This window comes from Sus scrofa, chromosome 7 (genome assembly GCF_000003025.6).
Source record: "Sus scrofa isolate TJ Tabasco breed Duroc chromosome 7, Sscrofa11.1, whole genome shotgun sequence".
Lineage (NCBI taxonomy): Eukaryota > Metazoa > Chordata > Mammalia > Artiodactyla > Suidae > Sus > Sus scrofa.
This window is the reverse complement of record NC_010449.5, coordinates 74,814,408-74,840,912: the sequence shown is the minus strand read 5'-3', so window position 1 is coordinate 74,840,912 and position 26,505 is coordinate 74,814,408. Positions and strand designations below refer to the sequence as shown.

At 45.4% G+C, this 26,505-nt stretch overlaps 1 protein-coding gene across 22 annotated transcripts in view; it reads left to right on the top strand.

Annotated features, from left to right (window-relative positions):
* LOC100156469 (mast cell protease 2) overlaps positions 1-26,505 on the top strand; it is a 65,415-nt gene that overhangs the window by 6,795 nt on the left and 32,115 nt on the right. For 3 of the 22 annotated variants that reach the window (XR_002345895.1, XR_002345910.1, XR_002345898.1), the window contains exon 2: positions 20,232-20,469. The exons of 18 other annotated variants lie outside the window; for them this stretch is intronic. The gene's annotated coding sequence lies outside the window, so the exon portion shown is untranslated. Of the gene's footprint in view, positions 1-11,022; positions 11,418-20,231; positions 20,470-26,505 lie in introns of those variants that run through there. One more of the 22 variants, XR_002345912.1, reaches the window with a different exon arrangement.

The following is a 26,505-nucleotide window of genomic DNA, read 5'->3' as shown; positions in this document are numbered from 1 at the left end:
CCTTTCAGAGATAAGTCTTAGTGTTCCAGCTCTAATCATACTGTGGTTTTGAGATTAGATGAAATACCATTTGTGATTTTTGCATTATTTTATATAAATGACACATCTTCATATTTTGTGTTTTTTTTTCACTGTTGGAAATGTTTATTGGAGCTCACTTGCCAAACCAACCTTTGGATCTTCCCTTCCTATAATGCTCATTTGGGTGAAACCAAACTGCTGCTTTCCATGAATCACATCAGTTGAAGAATGGTAGCACTGAAAGAGACAGCATATTAAAAGTCTCCTTATTGTTTGTAGACTTTTTGGTGATGGCCATTCTGGCCGGTGTAAGGTGGTGCTAGAGAGGGTATGGAGGAAAAGGAACCCTATTACACAGTTGGTGGGATTGTAAATTGGTGCAACCACTGTGGAGAACAATATGGAGATTCCTCAGAAAACTAAAAATAGAATTACCTTTTGATCCAGCAATCCACAGTTTTCCACAGTGGTTGCACCAGTTTGCATTCCCAACAGCAGTGTAAGAGGGTTTCCTTTCCTCCACACCCTTTCCAGCATTTATTGTTTGGAGACTTTTTGATGATGGCTATTCTGGCTGGTATAGGTGGTACCTCATAGTAGTTTTGATATGCATTTCTCTAATAATTAGTGATGTTGAACATCTTTTCTTTTTCTTTTTTTCGTCTTTTTGCCATTTCTTGGGCCGCTCCCGCGGCATATGGAGGTTCCCAGGCTAGGGGTCGAATTGGAGCTGTAGCCACTGGCCTACGCCAGAGCCACAGCAACACGGGATCTGAGCCACGTCTGCAACTTACACCACAGCTCACGGCAACACTGGATCATTAACCCACTGAGCAAGGGCAGGGATCGAACCCGCAACCTCATGGTTCCTAGTCGGATTCGTTAACCGCTGCGCCACGACGGGAACTCCTGAACATCTTTTCATATGTTTTTTTGGCCATCTGTGTATCTTCTTTGGAGAATTGTCTGTTTAGATCTTCTGCCCATTTTTTGATGGGATTGTTTGTTTTTTTGGTATTAAGCTGCAGGAGGTGTTTATATGTTTTGGAGATTAATCTCTTGTCAGTCATTTTATTTGCAAATCCATTCTGTGGATTGTCTTTTTGTTTTGCTTAGGGTTTCCTTTGGTGTGCAAAAACTTTTAAGTTTAATTAGGTCTCATTTGTTTATTTTTGTTTTTATGTCATTACTCTAGGAGGTGACTCTGAGAAGATATTGCTTTGGTTATGTCAGAGAGTGTTCAGCTTATGTTGTTCTCCAAGAGTTTTATAGTATCTTACGTATAGGTTTTTAATCCATTCTGAGTTTATTTTTGTGTATGGTGTTAGAAGTGTTCTAATTTGATTCTTTTATATGTAGCTGTCCAGTTTTCCCAGCACCACTTGTTGAAGGGACTGTCTTTTTTTTTTTTTTTTTTTTTTTTGCTTTTTAGGGCTGCACTTATTGCCGTATGGAAGTCCCCAGGCTAGGGGTCGAATTGGAGCTGCAACTGCCAGCCTATGCCACAGCCACAGCAACTTGGGATCTGAGCCATGTCTGCGACCTACACCACAGCTCACAGTAACGCTGGATCCCTGACCCACTGAACGAGGCCAGGGATTGAACCCGCATCCTCATGGATACTAGTCAGATTCATTTCTGTTGCACCACAATGGGAATTCCCAGGACTGTCTTTTCTTCATTGTATTTTCTTGCATCCTTTGTCATAGATTAGTTGACCTTAGGTGCATGTGTTTAGTTCTGGGCTTTCTATCCTGTTCCACTGATCTGTATTTCTGTTTTTGTGCCAGTACCATTCTGTTTTGATGACTGTAGGTTTTTAGTATAGTGTGAACTCAGGGAGCCTGATTCCTCCTGCTCCATTTTTCTTTCTTGGGATTGCTTTGGCTGTTTGGGATCTTTTGTGTTTCCAAACAAATTTTAAAATATTTTGTTTTAGTTCTGTGAAAATGTCATTGGTAATTTGATAGAGATTGCATTGGATCTGAGATTGCCTTTGATAATAATAGTCATTTTGATAGTATTGATTCTTCCAGTCAAAGAGGATGGTATATCTTTCCATCTGTTTGTGTCATCTTCAATTTCTTTCATCAGTGTCTTATAGTTTTTAGAGTACAGGTCTTTTGTCTAAGTAGGTTTATTCCTAGGTGTTTTATTCTTTTTGATGTGATAGTAAATGGGATTGTTTCCCTAATTTTTCTTTCTGATCTTTCATTGTTAGTATATAGAAATTTAGTTGATTTCTGTATATTAATTTCGTATGCAGCAACTCTACCAGATTCATTGATGAGCTCTAACAGTTTTATGGTAGTAACTTTAGGATTTTCTGGGAATAGTCTCTTGTCCCAGAAATATCTGCAAACAGTGATAGTTTTACTTCTTCCTTTCCAATTTGGATTCCTTTTATTTCTTTTTCTTCTCTAATTGCTATGGCTGGGGCTTCCAGAACTATGTTGAATAGAAGTGGTGAGAGTGGACATCCTTGTCTTGTTCCTGATCTTAGCTGGGATTCTTTTAGCTTTTCATCATTGAGAATGATGTTAGCTGTGGGTTTGTCATATATGGCCTTTATTGTGTTGAGGTAGGTTCCCTCTTTGCCCAATTTTTGGTGTTTTTTTTTTTTTTTAAATCAGAAATAGGTGTTGGGTTTTGTCAAAAAGCTTTTTTCTGCATCTGTTGAGAGGATCATATGGTTTTTATCCTTCAGTTTGTTAATGTGGTGTATCACACTGATTGATTCGTGGATATTGAAAAATCCTTGCATCCCTGGGATAAATCCCATTTGATCATGGTGTATGATCCTTTTACTATATTGCTGGATTCGGTTTGTTAGTATTTTGTTGAGGATTTTTGCATCTGTGTTCATCACTGATATTGGATTGTAGTTTTTTTTTTTTTTGCAGTATATTTGTCAGTTTTTGGTATCAAGGTGATAGTGGCCTCATAGAATGAGTTTGGGAGTGTTCCTTTTTCTGAATTTTTTTGGAATTGTTTCAGAAGTATAGGTGTTAACTCTTCTCTAAATTTTTGGTAGAATTTGCCTGTGATGCCATCTGATCCTGAACTTTTTTTTTTTTTTTTTCCTTTTTTCCTTTTTAGGCCCCCACCTGAGGCATATGAAATTTCCCAGGCTAGGGGTTGAATTGTAAATACAGCTGCCAGCCTATACCACAGCCACAGCAATGCAGAATTTGAACCATGTTTGTGACCTACACCACGGCTCACAGCAGTGCAGGATCCCTGACCCACCGAGTGAGGCCAGGGATCAAACCTGCATCCTCGTGAATACTAGTCATATTTGTTTCTGCTGTGCCGCAAAGGGAACTCTTGATCCTGAACCTTTGCTTCTTGAAAGATTTTTAGGCACAGTTTCAATTTCAGTACTTGTGATTGGTCCATTTATATTTTCTATTTCTTCTTGCTTTAGTCCTTTCTAAAAATTTGTCCATTTCTTTGAAGTTCTCCATTTCCTTGGCATATTATTGCTTATAATAGTCTCTTGTGATCCTTTGTATTTCTGTGATGTCCTTTGTAACTTCTTTTTCATTTCTAATTTTATTTTATTTTATTTTATTTTGTCTTTTTGCTATTTCTTGGGCTGCTCCCGCGGCATATGGAGGTTCCCAGGCTAGGGGTTGAATCGGAGCTGTAGCCACCGGCTTACGCCAGAGCCACAGCAACGCGGGATCTGAGCCGTGTCTGCAACCTACACCACAGCTCACGGCAATGCCGGATCGTTAACCCACTGAGCAAGGGCAGGGACCGAACCCGCAACCTCATGGTTCCTAGTCGGATTCGTTAACCACTGCGCCACGACGGGAACTCCTCACTTCTAATTTTATTGATTTGAGTCTTCTCTCTCTCTCTCTCTCTCTTTTTTTTTTTTTTTGATGAGTCTAGCTAAGGATTTATCCATTTTGTTGATCTTTTCAAAGAACCAGCTTTTAGTTTCATTGATCTTTTCTATGAGTTTCTTCATTTCTATTTCATTTATTTCTGCTCTGATCTTTATGATATCTTTCCTTCTGCTAACTTTGGGTTTTGTTTGTTTTTCTTACTCTAGTTGCTTTAGGTGCAAAGTTAGTTTATTTATTTGAGCTTTTTCTTGTTTCCTGAGGTGGACTTGTATTGCTGTAAACTTCTTAGAACTACTTTTGCTGCATTTTGTAGGTATTGGACTGTTATATCTTTGTTGTCATTTGCTTCTAGGTATTTTTAAATTTTCTCCTTGATTTCTTCAGTGATCCATTGGTTGTTTAGTAGCATGTTGTTTAGCCTCCATGTGTTGGTGTGTTTTGTAGTTTTTTTCGTGTTGATTTCTAGTCTTATAGCATCGTGGTCAGAAAAGATGCTTGAGGTGATTTCAATTTAAAAAAATTTACTGAGGCTTGATTTGTGGCCCAGAATGTTCTTTATGCTAGAGAATGTTCTGTGTGCACTTGAGAAGATTGTGTATTCTGCTATTTTTATTTTATTTTATTTTTTTTTGCTTCTTAGGGCCACACTGTGGCATATGGAGGTTCCCAGGCTAGGGGTTGAATTAGAGCTGTAGCCACCAGACTACGCCACAGCCACAGCCACACTGGATCCTTAACCCACTGAGTGAGGCCAGGAATCGAACCTGCAATCTCATGGTTCCTAGTCGGATTGATTAACCACTGTGCCACTATAGGAACTCCTATTCTGCTACTTTTAGATGGATTATTCTATAAATATCTATTAAGTCCATCTGGTATAATGCATCATTTAAGGCCTGTGTTTCCTTATTGATTTTCTGTCTGGATGATCTGTCCATCGCTGTAAGTGGGATGTTAAAGTCCCCAGCTATTATTGTGTTATTGTCAATTTATCCTTCTAAGGCTATTAGCAGTTGACTTGTATATTGGGGTGATCCTATATTAGGGGTCCTATTTTTCCAAAATGGCCACCTCCAAAGGAGTTTGTGCTGATGATTATTCCTGAGACCTCTGCCTCCAATGTCCTTCCCCCACAAGGAGCCACAGCTGCCCTCTGTATTCTCGTGAGATCCACCAAGATTCGCAGGCAAGTCTGACCCAGATTCTTATGGAATCTCTGCTTTGTCCTGGGAACCAGTGCACATGAAAACCTATGTGTACCCTCTAAGAGTGGAGTCTCTGATTCCTCAGTCCTGTAGAGCTCCTGCACACAAGCCCTGCTGGTCTTCAGTGAAAATGCTCCAGGGGCTCCTCCTCCTAATGCCAGACCCCCAGGCATGGGAATCTGATGTGGGGTTCAAAACTCTCATTCCTGTGGGAGAGCCTCTGCGATAGGTATTTTCCAGTTTGTGGATTGCTCAACTGGTGGGTATGTGATTGCTTATATCATGTAAGTGCCCTTCCTACTGTTTCGATGTGGCTTCTTTGTTTTTTTGGTGTAGGCTATTTTGGTAGTTTCCAGTCTATTTTGTTGATGGCTGTTCCGCAGTTGGTTGTAATTTTGGTGTTTTCATGAGAGAAGGTGAGCTCCAGTCCTACTCCCCCATCTTAATCCTGTCACTCTGTATTTTTTTTTAATGAAATTATTACATTTTTTTTCAAACAGATTTTTGACAAGTTGTGTTCTTCCTGGATTTTTTTTTTTTTTTTTTTTTGTCTCTTTAGGGCTGCATCCACAGCATGTGGAGGTTCCCAGGCTAGGGGTCAGATTTGAGCTGCAGTTGCTGGCCTACGCCACAGCCAGAGCAACACCAGATCTGAGCCGTATCTGCGACCTACACCACAGCTCCAGGCAACGCTGATCCTTAAGCCACTGAGGGAGGCCAGGGATTGAACCTGCATCCTCATGGATACTAGTCGGGTTCATAACCTGCTGAGCCACAACAGGAATGCCCGTCCTGGATATTATCATTAGGCCAAAGTGTCATAGACTGTGAGCTCTGATAGACACTGAGCCTGTCTTATTCACTCTTGTCTCCTTGTGCTTGGGACATTCTGGGTGCACAGTAGGATTTGTTTATTGATTGATGGCTGGGCCATCACAGAGAGGAATCTTTTTGCTCAAAAGGTGCCAAGCTCTAGGTGGCCAGCTGAGGGAGTCCTAGCCCCAAGTCCAGGGCAGGCTGAAGGAAGCCAAATCTGCCTAGTAACTGGGCATCCAGTGGGGCTTTTAGTCCAGAGGAAGGCTGGCTGGATGTGAAGGCTTGAGCATCTTTGGAGAAGAGGCTCTACCTGAATCAGAGATCTGGTCTCCTCTCAGCTAGGGCAGGGGATAGTGCCCGCTAGTGCCCCACTGACCTCAACAAAAACTGACTTCTTTTTTCTCACCCAACACGTGCTGGGCATTGTTAAGGTCACACAGAATTGGGCCTAAGCACTGGTGTGGTGTGAAGTCTGGGGGAGAGTGTGCTGGTGCTTCCCCTGGGACTCTGATGCACCTGGGGATCTTGAGGGCTGCCTGCCCAGCTCTGCCTGGCGTCAAGCCTACTCTTTGTTGGCTCAAGGCTGACTTTTTTTTTTGTCATGGATAGAGAAACTTTAGTCCATATTTTATAACAACAACAAGAGTCAGTAATAATAGCAACAGTAACAACCACAATAATGATGACTAACAATGTTGATGATGCTCAATATGATGATAGTAATCATAATAATATACTATAATTTAATATTATAGTATCAGTACTTATTGGGAGATAGGTCAGTAGCACATATGTCTGTGAGTGAGTGACTGAGTGCCCTTGTTGAGACTCATGGGGTAGTTTGGTGTCAGAATCATAGTTTTTCACCTTGATTTGGGTTCTGTGAATGCAAAGGCCAGACAGCAGAAGGAAAAAGCAGGAGGAAAGGAAAGCACTCTTGAGTGTTGAGGACATAGGAGGTGAAGCCTCCTCACTTCTGTCCTTGACTTTTTGGTAGAACCCAGGGCATCTGGCTGCTTTGGACTGTGATCTAGTGTTTGTGCAGAGCAGGTCCTGGGCTATTCTTTCCCATGGCATGGGGAAATCATCTTATATCTGGGCTAATTCTCCTGCAGATGTTGTGACATCTCTCCTCTTATCAGACCCCAGCACTCGACAGCCAGGGGGAGGATATTCTTTGCATCTCTGACTCAAATCTGCACTGGTGGTTGATCTTATCTTTTCCGGGTGGGTTGGTTGAAGAGATTGTGTGACATCAGCAGCTCTTTCCACACCTTGTGTCCGGGAAGAGCTTATTTCCTCTAGGCTTACAGCCTGGGGCAGACTTAGACACTGGCCTTAGGGCATCCTTAAAGTTCTCCCATAGGTTCTTCCTTTCAGCACAGCTTCTGAACACTCCTGAGGCTGTCCTTCCTCCCCCGTCTTCTTTCCTGGGCATCATGGTACCATGTCCTGTGGTTTCCCTGTTACCTAGGGACTGGGCTGTGTATGGAAATAACAGGGATAAGATCATTTGCTGAGCATTTAAGTAGATGCTTCAGAAAGCACTTTTGCTTCTTTGTATTTTTTCATTTTTTTGTAATTTATAAAAATATAAAAGTAATTTTAAAGAGAATAAAGAGATTTGGAGCTGGACTCAGGAGCTCTGAGGCAGGAGGTAGGAGGGGTTATTGTTGGTCCTTGCTGTGGGGAGTCCTGGTGTGGGTGGCTGTGGAGGCAGGAGAGTTACTTACAAACTAAAAGCCAAGCAGGAAGGCCTGTCTTTCTTGTCTCCTATAAATTAGAATGAAGTCTGATGATCTCAGAACTGTGGCCTGTAGTCACCTTAGGCTTTTTGAGACTGGAGGATATTTGCATTAGTTTCCTGATCCTGTTTCCAGTGGCAGGTGGTGATGAGTATAAAGTATGAGGCAAAGAATTTTAAGAAAGGTATTTGTTGGGAGGCTTGGCTTAATTTAAGAAATTCTGACTAGAATTCTCTAGATATTTGGGGTCACTCTGATGTTAGTGACAGCTAGATTTCAGGTGCACTCAGAGGTGGTTTTGGGGCAAGGTTTGGCTGAGGCCTATGGGTCCCTTTTCTGGGTTGAGAGATCTTGCCCTGGACTGACCTCTCATTCATTGGCCTGATAAGTTTCATTTACTGTGGATAACTTAATTAGACCTGACAGTCTGGAGTGCTGCAGGCCTGTGATGCTTCCCACTTTGTCCTAATTCTCTGATTTTTAGTCACAAACATGGTTTTGGTATAGATAAGTGGGTATTGGGGATAGAGACCTCCAGAAGCCATGGGATCGCCTTTAGGGACACTTCTGATGAATTGATATTGGTTTATCTGTGACCTGGCCTGGTGTGGGTAGGTGCGGGAATGATGGAAGAGGTGGAAGGAGAGGAGAAGGTGGATGAAGAGTTAGAAAAGGAGAAAGAGAGATGGCACACACATGAAGCATCTTTCACTGGGGTTAGATGGGGCAAGTAAAGTTAAATGGGTCCAAATTTCTAGGAAGAAAATGCTTTCACTGAAGGAGGTGGTCGGGGCTCCATGAACTGGAAGTTGTGACTATCACCCAGCCATTTTGGGCTCCTCGTATCAGTGGACCATCAGGCAAGGAAAAGAATTACTATACAGGCTGGAGTAGTTGACCTTGATTTCCTTGAGAAGCTAGGGTTGCTGCTGTACGATGCAGAAAGAGAAGAGTATGGCTTGAACCCTGGGCATTTACTGGGGGCATCCCTCATGCTTTTGTGCTCTGTGACCTGACAAGTATAAGGCAACTAGAGACTCAGTCTTCCCAGGGGTGGTCACCGCACCAGATACACAACCCAGACCAACTCAAGGGCTGACCAAAGGGGAGGGAAATCTAGAATGGGTGGTGGAGGAGTGAGACGAGAAATATAAATTAAGACCTTGGGGCCAGCTGGATAGAGGACACTGAAACTTGGTTTGCCAACTGTCTTTCAGTCTTTTCAGCTGTTTAAGTCTTTAACAGCTGTGATCGGCTATTAAATTGAAGGTTTGAACTTGTACCTTCCTTTTCAAGAAAGAAGGATGGGCATCTTGTTCTCAGGCAAGATCCAGATACTGTCAGGAGGTGTAAGTGGATTTGGGCGACATAAGGGGAAGGCTTAGTCAGGACCGTTTTATCAGTACCTCCGGTCAGCTTAGTCACTGTTACTTCCCAGCTCATGCCATTCCCATGAGTATAAGTCCCTGGCTACCACTACCTTTGCTGAAGACCAGAGAACTTCCATGCAAGGTGCTAATTAACAAGGAGAGACCACCATGCATGTGCAGTGATCCAAGGAATCCCACAAAGCCTTATATTTCTTCGCAGCCTCCTGGATGGCCTGAGTGACACAATCTGGAAGTACAAGGATGTTTACTCCCCACTGAACAGAACTTGACCAGTGGTGAATGAATGGGTATATGTGCTTTTCCACTGGTAGATAGATACATGGTGCTGAGTCAGCAGCATTTAAATTATCTGGGCTTTGGAGTCAGAAATAAGTGAAATAAAGATATATAGCTATTGATCCTTACCTCTATCATAGCCACTATAATTATTTCAATGTAATTTCTTCCAGTATTTTTCTATGCATACATGAAACACGTAATTATAAAATTGAGATTCTACTGTAGGGAGATTTTTTTTATATTGCTTTTGAAAAGCATTCCATTACATTGAATACTCCTGTATGATTCAGTGTTTTGAAATTTTTAATGAATTCAAAATGTTCAGTGACATGAATTTACTATTTAAACTTTGTTCCATGGCTGGGATTCCAGTTTTTCTGCTATTAAAAATGCTGAGATTAAAAATCTTTATTCTGGGGTGGCCAAAAAAAAAAAAAAATTAAAAAAGAGGAATTGTGAGAAATAAATTTCTGTGTTTAAGCCACTCTCCAAAGAATCTTTATTCATAAACTTTTATGTATTTTTCTGATTATTCATTAGAGATGGATTTTTAGAAACCGTTCATTTAATTGAAGGGAATCACTGTGACCTCAGAAGTGAGGAGTGTATTGGCTGCAGGCTCCTGTTGTGTCTGTCCCTGTGCTGCCCTTTTTCTCTCCTCCAACCAGTCGCTCAACCAGCAAGAGTTGGGTCCCCGAGCAGGCTCTAGGCCTTCAACTTCCTGCTGGTTTGGGGGCAGCCGTTTGTGGCTGTTGTTCAGGCAAAACGTGTGATGCTCTTTCCTCTAATCGGCCCCCTGTATCTGTTGTGCAGAAGTGAGTGAGGGATGATCTCTACATCTCAGATCGAAGCCCCACAGATGGTAGATCTTCTCTTATCGAGGTCGTCTGGGAGGGGGGCCCAGTGCAACGCCAACTGCCTCTCTAAGGCGGGCGTCTACACCCCTGCTTCCCAACCCAGGGTCATTCCTGCCCAACAACTTCACGCCACATGCTCCCACTCCCCCGAGGGACACTAGCAATGCCTGGGGACGGTTGTGGTTCATCGCTGGTGGTGAGAGGGGGCTGTGGCCCTGGCATCTAGTGGGGGAGGTCAGGGATGCTGTGAACATCCTTCCGTTCACAGTGTTCTCCGTGATTCTGGTCAGTCAGAATTGATGTCCCATGGACGATGAAGGCAGGCAAGGGTCTGGTGTAATTTCTTGTCCAAGTTGGAAATACGGGTCCTGGCTCACCGAGGAACCCCTTTCTCTTCTTTCTTTCCCTATTTTTCTTCATTATGTCCTCTGCATGTCTGTCTCTCTCTTGACACACACACACACCACACAGGCACCCCCGTCAAGGCTTATGGAGTGCCCGATGCTGCGAGGAGAGAGCAGTGGAGAGAGGAGACACACACTCGGTCTGGAAGCCCAGTCTTTCCTGAGAATTACTGGGATTTCTGTGATCTGGAGGAGCCTTCTTGAAGCTTAGGGACCTGGCGGGACGTCAGCAGGACCCGGAGGCAGATCCAGAGTGAGTGGCAGGAGAACCGACTCAAGTCCAGTGGTAGGTCTCCACTCAGGCTGGCCCAGGCTCCAGGCTAATTCTCCTTCAGGACCTTCGCAGTCCAGGGCCCGTCATGGGAGATCCGGGTGAAGACAGCAGGGGGCTTTGCATCCGACGGTCCATAGGAGACACCCCAGAGCACAGAAGAGGCCCCCGAGTCTCCCTGTGGGGCACAGAGGGAGAGGGAGAGAAGTGAGCCAGGGACACCACACACTCCTTCCCACGGCCCCAACTCTGAGCTGATCAGACCCAGCATCCGATCTGGGAGCCCTCATTCCTCATGGGGTCCTGTGTCTCTGTCTGATGCTGCTCCTGCCTCTCCTTCCTGTCATCCCAGGAGCCCCATGCCGCAGCCTGGGTGGGGTGGTCAGAGACTGCATCGGGCCGCAGGAGGCCAGTCTGCAGAGGCACAGACAGTTCCAGCTCCTCAGTCCTGTGAACTCAAACTCTGTCACTGGCTGACACGCTTCTGACTCCGTCTCCTTCCAGGAGATCTCTGAACCCTGAACAGGGATTTGTGGAGGAGACCCTCGTCTGAGGATCACCGTCAATGCAGGTTTGGCCTTCTGGGGATTGCCCACGCACAGCTGGAGACTGTAGTCAAAAGCAGTGAAGTGCCTACAAGCCTGGGGCTCCACAAGTCTCAGCTTCCCCTCCTGCAGAGTGCGGGAGGCCGATTCCTCCCCAGTTGTTCTTTCCCAGCCAGCCCCCGACACAGTCTCCCAGGTGGGACGATGCTGAATTGGGGTGGAAGGGGGAGCATCCCCATGGCCAGGGTCAGGGTGGCTTTCTCCTTCAACTGGGAAGGAAACGAGAGCTGTCAGTGCTACAAGTGGGCTTTGGGGCAGTTGGAAGTACTCAGGGAGGGACAGGGCAAGTGCTTCTCACTAGAGCCACGTCCAGAGGGGTGAGCTGCGGGGGAGGCAGGTTGGGAAACGTCAGGGCAGTGGGACCTGAAGGCGAAGCCCTGGAGAAGGAGAATGTGTACCCTCAGTACCATACTGTCATGGTCAACAGTGGTATCATGTTTTGGGTGAGGGAACTGTTTTACGACCTCAAGCTTCGGCCATGTGTCTTCTTTCTTTTTTATGGTATGGGCTCCAAGGGTGACTGTCACAGACCTTTGTGAGGGAGAAGGAGGACAGGAGAGAAACAGTGACCGTTTGGGTTTTTCCTGAGACACACCCATTCTGAGAAAAAGGGATGGAGTCTCTCCCAGGGTCAGTGGTCTCTACCTGCCCCTCCCCACGTTTTGTGGGCGATTGTTTTGGAGGGGCTGAGGTTTTACTCAGGAAAGAGCTTTGAGGGAACAGAGAGAATTTCCAGGGCTCCTGGGACTCGCTGGAGACTGAGCAGGCCATGGAGGACCCAGGGGACAGGGTTGGTACTTCCTAATCAAGGCACCCTGATGAGAGAAAGCCCTGTGGAGGAGTTCCCGTCGTGGCTCCGTGGCTTATGAACCCGACTAGTATCCATGAGGACTAGGGTTTGATCCCTGGCCTCGCTCAGTGGGTTAAGGATCCGGCGTTGCCGTGAGCTGTGGTGTAGGTCACAGGTGCAGCTCAGATCCCACTTGCTGGTGTAGGCTGGCAGCTGTGACTCCGATTCCATCCCTAGCCTGGGAACTTCCATATGCCACTGGTGTGGCCCTAAAAAGAACAAAAAACCGCACAAAGCTCTCTGGAGCCAGAGGTGCCAGAGGAAAGGGGGGAGTGGTGAAGTCTCAAGTAGACCCTGTTCCCGGCCTCTCATGGAGAGGATGGGTTCAGGTCCCTGAGACTTAAAGCTTAATGTCCTTGAAAAGGGTCTAGAGGAAGTGGCCCAGAGAACTGGGGAGGACTCTGAAGAGTGAGGCCACATCCCACGTGTTGCGGTCAGGGAGAGGGGGCTACTTCTAGAAGAGGGGCTCCTTTCCTTTGTAGGGGAGCTGAGTTCACAGTGAGTGAGGGTCAGGCTGTGTTCAGCTGAGTTCTTTTTCCTTGAGGCTTGCCTCTCCTTAAAGAGACCCAGGCCCAGGAGCCTCCCTCAGGCCCTGCTGGGGTGTCCCTGGTGGCTCCCATTTGGAGAGAAACAGGCCCCTGTTGTCTCACCTTCCTGCACAGTGAGCAGCTGTCCGCACGAAGCCCCTTCTTATCAGGAAACCACCACGAGCCGGCAGCTTATCCTGGGGAGTGACAGTTTCCAGGTGGGCCATGCAGGGGCGAGAATGTGGCTTGCTCTTTGGGCCCCCGATGATTCCCCTGGAACAGAGAACCCCAGGGCGTGAACACCGAATGCATAAGCTGGGTTAAAACTGGGGGAGGCTTTTTTTGACTCCACCCTCAGCCTGTGTTCTACCCATCTTCCCTCTCAGGTGGCTCTGGATTCTGCTTTCCCCACCTGCAGCCCCCACAGAAGTTCTCATTCCTTCTCCCAGACAAGGCAGCCAGCTTGGCCTCAGACGCCATGCTGTCACTTTTCACCATGAATTTCCCCCAGTCCATGCTGGGCTTGCTCAGCCCTCCTCTGTCACATGCAGGACAAGCTCTCCAGGTTCCTGTCTCGACCATCTCCATATCCGTGAGCACTCACACATCAGCCAGATTACAAGGACTATAAGCGGAGTGTCACACGTGATTTAAGGAGCAGACACCCTCTTCCTCCCACCTGCTCTGGGCTTTCCCCCATCAATGTGGGGTGCCTCGTTCCTGGGAACTACCATAGGCTGCAGAGAATGGGGGCGGGGGGGCAAAGTCCAAGTGGAAACTGCACTCGGGGCTCTTGGGGAGAGATCCTCAGGTTCTGTTTATGAGTCAGCTGTCCTCAGACTAAGCTTTTTCTTTTCTTTTCTTTTTTGGCCACCCCGCAGCATATGGAGTTCCCCGGCCAAGGATCAGATCTGAGCCTCAGGTTCAACCTACAGCAGCTGCGGCAATGCCAGATCCGTAACCACTGTGCTGGGCCAGGGCTTCAACCAGTGTCCCAGCACTGCCAAGATGCCACCGAACCCACAGCGCCATAGTGGGAACTCAGTCTTCAGACTAAACTTTGTTTTAGGGGCTGATCCTGCATCTTGCAGTGGGAAGGATCCCGAGACTCACCAGCTTTAGCTCTGGAGCATAGAAGGAAGAGCAGCAGAGGGAGAGGAAGACGACACATCTTCTCAGAGAGGCTGCCCAGGGCAGGGGCTGCTTCTCTTTTCCAGGCTTGGGTTTATAACTCCCAACAAGCGAGGGCAGGGCAGGGCTGGTAACCACAGGAACTACGTGGTCACATTTTCTTCCCTCGTGCTGGGCTGGCCATCTTCCTGATCAGAAAATTCCCCCCCAAAGATGCCCTCTGATTGACTTGGGGTGAAGCTGAGTTCTGAATGCCCAAGCCTTGGCTTCAGGGATGAGCTCTCAGCCACGGTGCCTCATCTGTGCTGGGCGATGGAGGATCTGTCTCTCCCAGGTAGAGCAGCTAATTATGGTCCCATGAGGGACATGGGTCGGGGAGAGCCTTTACACTGAGCATTCAGAAGCATATGTGCTTTTATGGCCACAGCCCGCAGTAGGAAACACATGTTGCAGAAAGACCCAATGCATATACCTACGGATGTGTGAGTACACGAGCACCCACTTACACACGGGCAAAGGAATCAAAAGTTTCAGGAGACAGTATTTATCCTTGTCATGTGCAGTGCTCTCTATTAGTTTCCACTCCATTCCATTCCATTTGATTCCACTCCATCATGAGACGGAAGCCACACTCCACTTAAAGGGTGATTGCTGTAACTTGGCGAACATTCTCCTGGATCCCCCTCTTCCCCTGAAGATTCACTGGCCAAAGAGAGTGATCCAAGGAGGGTAGATGGGGAAAGGGATCAAACCCTATACTTGGACTTCACATACATTATCAAAAGAGCAAATGGCATTGGAATTACCGTGTTGAGAGCGTGTGCATATATCATTTATGGCTACACTGTTAGGTTTAATATTATTTTCACAACAATCCTGCGAAATAGGTAACTGGTATCTCAGTTTTATGAATCTGGCTATTCAGGCTCACAGCTCAGAATTACACTTTCCTCATTTCAAATCCGGGCCCTGCGCTATCTACCACTTAAAAAATTTTTTTTTCTTTTAAGGGCCTCTTATGCAGCACATGGAAGTTCCCAGGCTAGGCCCACATGGAAGTTCCTGGGCCAGAGATCAAATCTGAGCCTCATATGTGTACTACGCCGCAGCTGTGGCAATGCTGAATCCTTTAACCCACTGTGCCCGGCTAGGATCAAACTCGCACCTCTGCAGCAACCCAGGCCACTGCAATCAGATTCTTAAGTCTGGCTTTGAGGGGAAGAATTAGTTATGACTCAGCTGTCTGGTGCTGCCTACAATGCCTGGGTCAAGCCAACCGGCAGTGAGACCTTTGGCAAATAGTCTCATGGTGGAGTTGGGGTGTTGTTTCTGGCTAGGTAGTCTCTAGGTCCTATTCTGTAGCATATTAGGAAGCAGATGTTGACTCTGTTGAAGGGAGACTTTACTAATAATAAATTGTTACAACATGAATGTGTGGTCAGGAAAGGTGATTTCCCCATTGATGAAGATAATTCAAGTAGAAGCTGGATGGAGTCTTGTTTAAGATTCACAGTTAGTGGAAAGGAAAGTGTCGGGCTCCTCCTATAGACTGTGTGATGCTACCACTACCCTTAATGTTCTTACCATCAGTCAAGCAGACCCACTCCATGGGCTGTCGTCTTCTGCACCTCAGAATTATACACACTGTAGCTATGATGGTCTTAGCTTTCTTGTATGGACTATAGGGGATACTGGTGAGGCGTCAACTCTTATTTCCATTCCAGGGATCCACATGGCTTTTTAAAATCTGTGGTTGTTGCCAGTGGTTGTTTCAGGCTCAGTCCTACTGCTTACAGTCTATAGTCCTGCATCTTATGGGCCAAGCTCAGGGAACATGGGATTTCCCTGGATTGGGAGAGACTTGTCCTCTTGATGGTCCTAGAATGGCCTGTTATTTTTCTTCTGCTGGGATTGCTGTACTCCTACTTGGATTAAGGCCTTATGAGGATGACTTCTTTGTCTAATCTTTTCTCCACATCCTACATCTTTGGTTGCAAAGAACTTCTTTTGTTTCTAGAATGGCAAATGCTGCTCAACTGCAGATACGATTTTGGTAGGGCTGTTGGGGCAACTTAGGTAAGACTAATCAGTCAGGTAGTGTTCATTTGCAATAATCAGAGGGTCAGGCCAACTCTCTGGGTGTCATTTAGGGATTTTTATTTATTTTTTCCTGTATAATTTTTATTTTTTCCATTACAGTCTTCTGTCAATTTTGTACTGTACAGCAAGGTGACCCAGTCACACATACATGTATAATTCTTTTTTTTTTACATTATCATGCTCCATGATAAGTGACCAGATATAGTTCCCAGTGCTTTACATCAGGATCTCATTGCTTATCCATTCCAAAGGCTATAGCTTGCATCTTTTAACCCCACATTCCCAGTCGATCCCACTCCCTCCCCCTCCCTCTTGGCAACCACAAGTCTGTTCTCCATGTCCATGATTTTCTTTTCTGTGGAAAGGTTCATTTCTTTCTTTTTTTTTTTTTTTGGTCTTTTTGTCTTTGTTGTTGTTGTTGTTGCTATTTCTTGGGCTGCTCCCGCGGCATATGGAGGTTCCCAGGCTAGGGGTCGAATCGGAGCTGTAGCCACTGGCCTACGCCAGAGCCACAGCAACGCGGGATCCGAGCCACGTCTGCAACCTACACCACAGCTCACGGCAACGCCGGATCGTTAACCCACTGAGCAAGGGCAGGGATCGAACCCGCAACCTCATGGTTCCTAGTCGGATTCGTTAACCACTGCGCCACAACAGGAACTCCCGAAAGGTTCATTTCTGCTGTATATTAGATTCTAGATACAAGTGATATCGTATGGTATTTGTCTTTGTCTTTCTGACTTATTTCACTCAGTATGAGAGTCTCTAGTTCCATCCATGTTGCTGCAAATGACATTATGTCGTTCTTTTTTATGGCTGAGTAGTATTCCATTGTGTATATATACCACATCTTCCTAATCCAGTCATCTGTCAGTGGACATTTGGATTGTTTCCATGTCTTGGCTATTGTGAACAGTGCTGCAGTGAACATGCGAGTGCATGTGTCTTTTTCAAGGAAAGTTTTGTCCGGATAGATGCCCAGGAGTGGGATTGCTGGGTCATATGGTAGTTCTATGTATAGTTTTCTAAGATACCTCCATACTGTTCTCCATAGTGGTTGTACCAGTTTACATTCCCACCAATAGTTCAGGAGGGTTCCCTTTTCTCCACACCTCCTCCAGCATTTGTTATTTGTGGACTTATTAATGATGGCCATTCTGACTGGTGTGAGGTGGTACCTCATAGTAGTTTTGATTTGCATTTCTCTAATTATTAATCAGGGATGTTGAGCATTTTTTCATCTGCTTATTGGCCATCTGTATATCTGCTTCAGAGAAATGTCTATTCAGGTCTTTGGCCCATTTTTCCATTGCGTTGTTGGCTTTTTTGCTGTTGAGTTGTATAAGTTGTTTGTATGTTTAGGGATTTTTTTAAAATAGAACTTTTGTCTAACCACATTTGGAGAAGGGTATAGGGAGGAAATCAGGAGTCTGGATAGTGACAAGCCTTTCATTTAAAAAAATTATTTTTTCTATTATAGTTGGTTTACAGTGTTCTGTCAATTTCTGCTATACAGCAAAGTGGCCCAGTCATATATATATATATTTTTTTCTCACATTATTTTCCATCATGTTCCATCACAAGTGATTAGATATAATTCCTTGTGCTATACAGCAGGATCTCATTGCCTATTCACTCCAAATGCAATATTTTGCATCTACCAACCTCAAACTCCCAGTCTGTCCTACTCCCTCCTTCTCCCCCTTGGCAACCGTAAGTCTGTTCTCCAAGTCCATGAGTTCGTTTCTTTTCCGTAGGTAGTTTCATCTGAGCTACATAGTAGATTCCAGATATAAGTGATATCATGGTATTTGTCTTTCTCTTTCTAACTTCACTTAGTATAAGAGTCTGTAGTTCCATCCATGTTGCTGCAAATGGCATTATTTTGTTCTTTTTTTATGGCTGAGTAGTATTCCATTGTGTATATACCACATCTTCTTAATCCATTTATCCGTCGAAGGACACTTAAGTTGTTTTCATATCTCGGCTATTGTGAATATTGCTGCAGTGAACGTAGGGGTACATGTATCTTTTTCAGTGAATGTTTTGTCTGAATATATGTCCAGGATCCAGCATTCCCACTCCTGACAAGCCTTTCTTTTCCTGGGGGCCAAAGCCAAGTTGTTCAAAGAGAATGGGTTGGCATCTGGCAGAGGTGTGGAGGGTGGAACTGCAGCTCCAGAATAGGTAGCATGTGTCAGGTGGTCAGGGAGAGATGTATACATAACCTTGTATCTCATTGTGTGTTACATGAACTTCTGCTAAGAAAAGCTTCTTTCTGAACTTCTCTCTCCTGCTTCCTTTCTCTTTTATGCTCCCTCTCCTTCCTTCCATTACTTCCTTTCTCCATCCTCAAACCTGAAGTTCTTTTACACAAGGGTTGAGGGTGGGGAGATATGACTATAAAAGAATAGCATAAGGGAGTTTGGGGGAGGTGATGAGACTGTTGAGTATATCAGTATGGAGGTTACATGAATATGTGTTAAAGCTCATAGCACTGTACACCAAAAGAAGTCATAATTTAAAAATGGTGATATTTCTTTTTTTTTCTTTTATTGCTTTTTAGGGCCACACTTGCAGCATATGGAGGTTCCCAGGCTAGGGGTCGAATCAGAGCTGAAGCCGCCAGCCTACACCACAGCCACCGCAATGCCAGATCTGAGCTGCATCTGCGACTTACACCACAGCTCACAGCAACGCTGGATCCTTAACCCACTGAGTAAGGCCAGGGATCGAACCTATATCCTCATGGATGCTAGTCAGATTCGTTTCTGCTGAGCCATGACAGGAACTCCTAAAAATGATAATAATTTAAAAAATTTCTCACAGTAGTTCACTGTCATTTTATGGATGAGGAAATTGGGCTCTTAAAGGCACAAACTGAAGAGTCTAGATTCAAACACAGGCTTATTTAATTGTAACATTCAAATTCTTTGCACTCTTGATTGCTGCATGCCTTGAATATTCAAATGAATAGTCCAGATAGCACAGGCAGGATCTGCTGTCCATCACTATAGTTTTGTCTTTTTGGCAATGCCATGTAAATGGAATCATACAATGTGTGTCTTACTGAGGCTGGCTTCTTAAACTTAGCATAACGCCTTTAATGTACATCCAAGTTGTTGCATGAATAGAAGTTTGCTTCTTTTTAGTGCTGAATAATATTCCATTGTATGCATGTGTCACAGGTTGTTTATCCCTTCACCTGTTGAAAGACGTTTGAGTTGTTTGCAGATTTTTGTAATCATGAATAGAGCTGCTATTAACATTTGTGTACAGGTTTAGTGTGAACTGAAGTTTTCCTTTATATACGGTAAACATCTAGGGATAGGTTTCTAGGTCATGTAATAAATGTATGTTTAATTTTGTAAGAAACTGCCAAACTATTTTCTAAAGTTAGTTGTACTGTTTTGCATTTCTCCCAGCAAGGTATGAGAGTTCTAGTTGGTTTACAAACATGCAAGCCCTTGGTATTTTCAGTACTTTTAGTTTTAGCCATTCTAATAGAGGTATAGTGGTATTTCACTGTGTTTTTAATTTCCATTTTCCTAATGACCGATAAAGTTGACATATTTTCATGTGCTTATTTTCCACCTGTAAATTCTTTTTTGGTGAAGTGTCTGTTTATGTATTTTGCTCATATTTTAATTGAGTTTTTTTCAGTACTTAATGTATTACTGAAATATTCTGGATACAAGTAATTTGTCAGCTTTGTGATTTTCAGGTCACATGCAGGTGTCTTTCCTGCCTAACTCTGAGTCAGCTTTCCAGCAGGGAGGTGGTTTCTTGCAGAGAAAGGTCTTGACGATGGAGCAGCCCATGGGGTGGGCTCAGGGGCAGGGAGCAGTGGATTGTGAGGACAAGGCAAGTGTAAAGTTCCAGACCTGTTATTCTGAAGCAAGCTAGAGTTACACCCTATAAATGCAGTTTTAATGACTCTTTACCCCACTCATCCCAGATTCTTTACTTGATATGTTTGACTGGCAAAGCTTTTTATGAATTTAAAGCCTACTCTTAATATAAAACATTTATTAAAATAAATGGCAGTTTTTGGAAAAAATCTTAAAATTCCTTGAAGCCTGCCTTGACTCCTATATAAGATTCCAAAAGTCACTATAACAAAGTACCATAAACTAGATGATGTAAAACAACAGAAATTTATCCTTTTACAGTTCTGGAGGCTAGTCTGAGATCAAGGTGTTGGTTTCTTCTGAGGGCTATGAGGAAGAATCCGTCCCACGCCTGTTCCCTATGTTTTGTTGATAGCAGCGAGTCCTTGGTATTCTGAGGCTTACAGATGCCTCAGTTAGTCTCTGCCTTTGTCTTCACGTGGCCTTCTCCCCGTGTGTTTCTCTCGCCTCTTCTTTGAAGGACACCAGCCATACTGGATTAAGGGCCCATCCTACTCCGGTAAGACTGCATCTTAATTAATTGCATTCACAATAGACTGCATCTTAATTAATTGCATTCACAATGACTCTGTTTACATATAAGTTCATATTCTGTACAACTAGGGCTTGGGACCTCAATCTCTGTATTTTTGGAAGGGCACAGTGTAACTGTGACTGCTCTTTCAATGTACCCACATGCCTAGCCACCACACTGGGCATGACCTTGTGAATGTAAAAGTTGTCAGAGGAACTGTGGGTATAGGAGACACAATCCCCAGGTTCCCAAGGAAGGGGTGAACATTGGGGTGGGGATGAGCTGATGTTTTCCTGTTGGACTTTATGACCTGGGCCCTGACAACTCTGACCCCAGGAGGAACTGGCTCTTTAGCACTTTCCTGTGTGCCACCATCAGCTGTCCAGAGGCCCTCTTCCCTGAGTTTGGGCAAAGCTGTCTTACCTAGACTGTTGCTCCTTCTGACCCTGTGATATTGAGACTCTCTTACTGTTCTCAGTGTTGGTCAGGTGGGCCCTTCCATGAGCTCTATCCTCTGCATTGCAGAATAAATGGTGATGCTGATGTGCTTATCCTCTCTGGGAGGCTGGGCCACCAAATGCTCTTTCCACATTAGGGGTCCATGTTGTACTTGTTTGATTTGCAGTAGTGGCCAAGCTGGAGTCAGTGCCTGTTAACCACTTGGGGTCCAATTCATCCTGTGGGCCCAGCCCAGCTCCCCAGTCTCCACTGGCTCCACCACTTCTTCTTCTTCTTCTTCTTCTTTTTTTTTTTTTTGTCTTTTTGCTTTTTCTGGGGATGCTCCCACATCATATGGAGGTTCCCAGGCTAGGGGTCTAATCGGAGCTATAGCTGCCGGCCTCACCAGAGCCAAAGCAACACGGGATCCCAGCCGCATCTGTGACCTACACCACAGCTCACGGCAACACTGGATCCTTAACCCACTGAGTGAGGCCAGGGATTGAACCTGCAACCTCATGGTTCCTAGTCAGATTTGTTAACCACTGAGCCACGACAGGAACTCCCCACCACTTCTTAGGGGCCAGGCTGGCAGGGTAGGCCGACTGCTTTCTCTGTGTCTCTAGTTGTCCAGCTCCCTGGAAAGAAGGGCTGCCTTGTGGAGGTGCTCTCCTCAGGGTCTGGGGTCAAGAGTGGATGGGGCCTGAGCTCAGTGTACACATTGGTCTCCCAAGCAGACATTATACATAGAACCTCTGCTTCTTATATTTTGCATTTTAAAACTCTTATTTAATTATACAAATATAAAATGAAAAGGCAAAATAAAAAAAGATCATTTTATTATCATTCCAGCGTAAGTTCTTTTATTTTTGAGATCCAAGTTTTTTTTTTTTTAATTTTGTACATATGTTTATTTTTCACATAAAATTAGAGTTTTTAGGAATTCCTGTTGTGGCTCAGTGGTTAATGAACTTGACTAGTATCCATGAGGACGTGGGTTTGATCCCTGGCCTTGCTTAGTGGTTTAAGGATCTGGCGTTGCTGTGGCTGTGGCGTAGGCCAGTGGCTACAGCTCTGATTTGACGCCTAGCCTGGGAACCTCCATATGCCGTGGATGTGGCCCCCCCCCAAAAAAAAATAGAATTAGAGTTTATAATCAGATGTGTTTATCATGATTTCTGTATCTACATTGATCAGTGGCAGAGCTGGAACCCATATCTGTAGGCTGACGGAAACTGGGGAAGATGGAGCTATGGGTCTCTGGTCTGGGGGCAGCAGTAGTAGCTCTTTCTTGCATGGGGTCAGGCCTATCTTCTTAGGCCTTGTAGGGACTGTGGTAAACCTGTATGAGGGCCCTTTAATGGCAGGCTCCTGAGAGTTAGCTGGAGTTTATGCCCCATTTCCTTTGCATTTAGGTGTGTATGGCTGTGAGTGCACTCATCAGGTGCTGGTGGGCATGGAATTCAGGCCTTGCAGATCACTTGGAGGAGGAAATTTTGGAGAACTTGACCTAACTCAGACTTCTATTTTGGAAGACCTAGAGACACCATGCCATTTTTGGAGAAAGTTGACAGTTGAACTGGTTGGCTTTGAAGTTTGGGGGCCAGACTCACTCTGACATGATTGGGATACTCTCTTCTGCACTTGAATGGCTCTGCTTCATTGTGACTGCTGCAGTTGATAAACCATCCTGAGGACTTCCAGGCCTCGTCCCTCCCCCCTGTTCCCCATCCTGACCTCTTACGCTTGGGAAATTTTCCTCTTTCTTGCTTGGCAGATGCCCCTTGACCTGCAGATAAGTTATTGAGGGGAATGGTGGTGATGGGGCAGAGATGAGTGTAAGGATGAAAGGTATCAACAGCCCAGGCCTGGGACCATCTCCAGACATAGTCATGGGGAGGTTGCTTGGCAGATCTATGCCCTGAATTGTGGTGGATGAGGCACAAGGTTTGTATGAAGAGGAGGAATGGGAGGAGCAGGAGGAGGGGCAGGAGATGGAGGAAGAGAGGGCAGTAGAGAAAGAAAGAAACAAGTCAGTGCTAGTATTACTCTCGATGTTAAATCCTGTTGTGCAGGTGAAAATATTTTCTCTAATAATTCATAATACCACATAATGGACAGGGAATTGGTAGACAAGTTTATTAATCTGGCAAGAAAGGGGCCCAGTGCTAGTCTTCGTTCAAGCTAGAAAGGAGCATCTGGACCCCTCCCTGCAGAGCAGACCAGCTCTGGGGGAGAGAGAAGAGTCTCACACCCACACTGGAGGTTGCATCTTTATTGAAGTTTGCTGGGATACAACCAGCAGGGCTTTGTGTGCCTCTGAGAGCCTTCCTAGGCTCTGGCAGGGTCAGGCTCCTGTGGAATCCAGGGGCTACCCAGGGAGGGCTCTGGCTTTGGGATTCTCCCTCAGGCTGGCCAGGCTGCGGCAGCTACTTGCCGTTTAGGACTTTATGAATCTAGAGCACGTAAGGGAAGATTCGAGTGACGATACCAGGAGGCTTTGCATCTGTATGTCCATAAGACACAATACCTTGGGCCACCCCCGCACATAGAAGGGGGCCCCCAGAATTGCCCTGTGGGTTAGAGAAGGCAGATCCTGAGCAGGGACCATCCTTCTTTCTCTACTGTGACCTCATCCTGGTTTTGTTAGCACCCTAGCTATCCTTAAGAGACCCCAGAGTCTGGCCAGGGATCCTGGCTCCTCATAGATTCCTAAGCCGGAGGTTTATTGTCGTCTTTCTCTCTCTGGCATGGAACCACAAGTCTAGATCCTGTTCCCTCCATTTTCTTTACTTTTCTCCTGGAGCCCTCTAGGGAAGGCTTGATGGGAAGGTTCAAGGCAGGATGTGGCTGTGCAAGGACGGCACCCAAAAGGAGGAGTCCCATTCCATGGTCCTAGAAACCCCTGACCGCAGACATGCTCACTGTACTTGGGGACTTCCTGAACCCCAGCCCCTTCCAGGAGGATGCTGTCTTCCAGGGACTGAGTTGTGAGGAGGAAGTATAGGTACACTGAGCTTCTCTTCCTGGGATTGTCCACACAGATGTGGAGGTTACGACTATAGAAAAGAAAGTGGTTGCAGGACTTGTCATCCATGAGTCTCAGCTTCACCTCCCTCAAGAGTATACGGCACTGACTCTGTCACTGTTGTCCCCCCGCAGCCAGCCACACGGCACATCCTCCCAGGGAGAATAAAAGTGGATGGGCGAAGACAGGGGGACTGTGCCCATGGCATGGGTCAGCTTGGCTCTCATATTGTAGCTGTGAGGGAGGGAGAGCAGATGGATTGCCAGTCCCAGGGAGAGTGGAGCAAGTGGTGTGGTAGAGGGTCCCTGGACCGAGCCTGGAGCTGCTCCCCAATAAATGGAGTGAAGGGGGCCTGAAGGAATTAGGTTGGCATGTAGAGGATGAGGAAGATAAGGCAACTTCAGTAACATGATGTCATTGAGGCTGGTGGAAAAGCTGTATTCTGGGTGGATGATTTGTTCTTTGACGTCCAGCTTCTGCCATGTGGATTCTTTCTGTTTGTTTCTGTTTCACTCTGAGTGATACTAAAGTTCCTGTTGAGAGGGAGGAGAGAAACAGGAAAAGGTGCAGGGCTACCTGAGGAACTCAGATCTTGCTCAGGACAAAAGCCTTCCCCCCACCCGGCCCCCAACCCCAGGGATCATAGCCATTTCAGGAAGGGCCAGTTCTGGGCAGCTACACAGACTGATAGGGCTCTGCCAGCACCAGGACAAGGGGGCAGGCTTGGCTTGCCTTAGCCTGGGCTGCCCTGAATTCTGTCCCAGCCTGTAGAGGTAGGGATGATAAATGAAACTGGCCTGATTCCTCCCAATGTATAGCACTCATTACCCTGAGATGAGCAGGCAGAAGAATCCCTCCTTTGTCATGTATAACTCTCGCTCCTATAGCTCCTCAGATGAGAAGAGAACTAGTCCAAAGTTTTCTTACCTTCCTTTGCAGTGAGCAGCTGTCAGCACAAATTCTTGACTTATGAGAAACCCACCACAGTTGGCAACATACCCCTTGTCAGTTATGATTTCCAGATGGGTCATGTAGGGGTGGGAGTGTGGCTTCGTCTTAATGCCACTGATAATCTCTGAAACAGAGAATCCCAGGTGCTCAAACACAGTTTCACTGAGCCTTCAGACAGAGCATTACATCAGAAAAGTGAGGCGAACGATGAATGACCACCCCCTCCAGCCTCACCTTCACCTCGAAAGTAGCTCAGACCCCTCCATGTGTTATTTTGTTGGCTTTACTTTCCCTGATCCACCCTGTCAATCCTCATCTTACTTTTTAGAACACAGTGACTAGTCTTGATTCTGTGTTGCCATGAAACATCTCTTCATGTCCCCTGACCTCTTCCACACTAGAGCAAGCTCAGAGAAGGACCATGAATCAGAATTGGGAATATTTTGTGGCAAGGTCAAGAGGAACTTCCAAAGCCAGTTTTCTGATTCTTCCAAGACTTCCCATCCCTGGGACACTTTTATCAACTGCAGGGAAAGAGTGTGACTCCCAGACAGAGGTTTCCCTCTGGAACACTTGCAGTGGGGTCTTGCAGTGTTAATTTAGGGTCCTTTTTTTTTTTTTTATTTTCCCACTGTACAGCAAGGGGGTCAGGTTATCCTTACATGTATACATTGCAATTACAATTTAGGGTCCTTTTTGATTCAGCTCAGTAAGTTAAGAATAGGAGCTGATGACCCAGAGGACAGAGAGTTCCACCCTAGATTCACCAGCTCTAGCTTAAGGAGGCAAGAGAACGACCAATAGAAGGTGTAGGGCTTGCATTTTCCCAGTGATGCTGCCCGTTGTTAGCTGCTTCTGTCACCCCCTCCCTTGCCCTGCTTTTATAACTCTAGACTTAAAAGGAAGGGGGAGGGCTGCAAACCACAGAAATGACATAGTCACATTTTTGCCCTTCACTCTGGCCTGGTTATCTTCCTCATCAGCAGTTCTCACAACTTTCCATTCTGCTCTGCTAGTATTGAAGCTTTAGTTAGAGCCTAAGAATCCTGACTCCTTGAATGAGGCATTCACCTTTTTCATCTAATACAGCTCCCTAGAGCCAGAATAGTAATGCAGAGGGAGGGGAGGTAGAATTTTTAGATGCTGTAGAGATCTAGAATAGGGATGAGCAGACTTTTTCTGTATATAGCCAGACGGTACTTTCATCTTTGAGCCATCCTGTCTTTCTAGCAACTATTCCCCTCTGCTGTTATAGCAAAAAACAGCCATAGACAATATGTAAACAAATAAGTGTGACTGTGTTTCAATAAAATTTTACTTACAAAAACAGATGGTAAGCTGATTTGACCTGAGGGCCATAGTTCTGTATCCCCTGATCTATAGAAGATCAACCTTTCCTTTAGTCTGAATAATTAGTAGGAGAATAGATGGTAGCAGTGAGAGAAGGAAGGAATAAGGGAGAATTTATTGACTACCCTCAATATAGTTGGCACTGATAGGACTTTAAATGCATCATCTCATTTAATCTTTGTAACAGTCCTATTGCGTAAGTATTATTATACATAATTAGAGAGCACTCAACTGAAGCTCAGAATGTCACATAG